Source organism: Drosophila albomicans, chromosome 2L (assembly GCF_009650485.2).
Source record: "Drosophila albomicans strain 15112-1751.03 chromosome 2L, ASM965048v2, whole genome shotgun sequence".
Classification (NCBI taxonomy): Eukaryota; Metazoa; Arthropoda; class Insecta; order Diptera; family Drosophilidae; genus Drosophila; species Drosophila albomicans.
In genome coordinates this window covers 7,663,479-7,665,992 of record NC_047628.2, presented here as the reverse complement: position 1 = coordinate 7,665,992, position 2,514 = coordinate 7,663,479, and positions in this window count along the sequence as shown.

Below are 2,514 nucleotides of genomic sequence, written 5' to 3'. Positions count from 1 at the left end.
TCGGATGCTTTATTATTAGTGACGCACTTGAAATCCTTTTTATTAGAATCATATTCTGTATTTTTGAAGTATTTCGCGCATTGCTTAAAGTTATCTCGGTAGTAGCCGCTCTCACAAGCACACTTCTTTAATTTTTCGCACCATCTTTCGCGAATTGGGCAGCGAGTGCATTTATTTTCAATGTTTGCATAGTAGCCTTCTGGACATTTGGAGATACCATCAGTAGGAATGCATTTGATTAAATGATAAGCATCAGTACTCCATGCGTTTAATCCTGATATTCTTCCAAGCAATACAAAAAGAACTCTCAGTCCATAAAGTAAAATCATTTCTGAAGTTAATGTTTGGCAGCTTTTACTCTATTGAATAACAAATGCTTACTAAAAAAATATTGTGAAAAGCGTAGCTTTATAACCGAAGAAATGGGTTATACAATCACCAACTAGGCGATTTTAATACGAAATATATGTTTACGCACATTAAAAACATCGAACGCAAATTCAGTTCAGTCGAAAAAAACCTGGAAACCTTGAAGTCTTGAAAAAAATACTTGAGGCCATGTGCAAGATAAACAATGGTAAGTTCTTTGAATTCATTTATTATTAACCATATAGTATTTATTTACACACATCTTCAATGTTTCGTATAATACCCTTTTACCCTATGGGTAGCGGGAATAAAAACTGAAAATATGTATAAAAATATAAAAGCTACCCACAGGGTATAAGAGTTTTACAACCATGTCTGTTTATCTGTCTATTCGTCTGTCCATATAAAAACCTAGATCTCGGAAACTCATTTGGTTTCAAATGTTTGCAACGCCTACTACCTCCTCCACAATACGGAAAAAATCGAATAAATGGCGTAATTTAGAGTCGCAATTTTTGGTATATATAATAATAATTACAGTATTTTTGTTTGCCAAAAATTTGATTCAAAGTTAGAAGTTATTGATGAAATACTTTTGTCATAGTTGTTATATAGTATTTTGAATGTAATACTTTATCAGTATACCAAATATATAATTCGGTATATTTTTAGTATTCATGTGGTATATTTGGTAGATTGTAAAATGAATACTCCACTGTTTCGCTTTCTTTTTTTAAAGTGGATAGCGAGTATCTCAAAGTGGAGTACACTCGACTGTAACTTTCTTACTTGTCTTCACAGGAAGATTTTACTATAAATGAATAAAAAACAAAAAAAATGGAGAATTGAGTATAATCAATTATTTGAGTTATTTGTGTGGTACTTTTTTATTTTTTGTTAAATTTTTTGTAATTATTAACAATGTTTCTTCAAATTATACACAAATTTCGTTTAATAATCAAATACAAATACGTTATTTACGAAAGAAAAGGAGAAAAATAAATATGTTTAATAGGACTACAACGCTAGATGTAATGCAACAACATTTGAAACAAACTTGATCTGCGTGCAAACATAACAAATGCTGTCGAAAATTATAGCTCTATCTCTTATTGTCTCTGAGATCTATGTGTTTATACGGACAGACACACAGACACACAGACGGACATGGCTAGATCGTCACGGCTGTTAACGCTGATCAAGAATATGTATACTTTATAGGGTCGGAGATGCCTTTTTCTACCTGGTACATACATTTCCTGCCGGCACAAAGTTATAATACCCTTCTACCCTATGGGTAGCGGGTTAATGACAAATTTCGTTCAGTAATCAAATACAATTATGTGAAAAGTTTGAAATCGAATTAGTCAGGTTTACTCGCACCTTCGCGTTTGCTTGTAATTCATTCTCTTGGATATTTTGTGTTTGGTTTAATCCATTCCCTTTGGTTTCAGGTTTTGTAGGGACTTCAGATGCTTTATTATTAGTGACGCACTTGAAATCCTTTATATTAGAATCATATTCTGTGTTTTTAGCGCATTTTGCGCATTGCTTAAAGCCACCTCGGTAGAAGCCGTTCTCACAAACACACCCGTTTAAATTTCCGCACCATCTTTCTTGACTTTTGCATTTAGTACATATGTTGTTAATGTCCCTTTCGGAGTCTTCTGGACATTTGCAGATACCATCAGTAGGAATGCATTTGATTAAAGGATGAGCATCATTTCCGCACACTTCAGTACTCCATGCGTTCAATCCTGATATTCTTCCAAGCAATAATATATGGGTTATACAATCACCATCTTGGCGGTTATAACAAAAAATATATGTATTACTCACATTAGGGTCATCGACCGCAAATTCAGGGGCCCCACAAGCCCGTGGGTACAAGAATAGCAATTGACCCCCAGATCGTGGAGTTGATTAATTCTTATATACATATGTATGTGTCGATGCCAGACGATGGCAGGTGTGACCACTCAAAACAGCTGACAGTGTGGTCGCGATCAATTGATATCGATAGTGACAAAGCTAGTATACTGTGCGTATGACCTTGTCACACGCGGAGTCACACTGATCTAGTTTATCCTCACGTTGGTCACTCTGCCCTCTTTTAGTGCTTTTTCCTAACAACATATGTTTCTA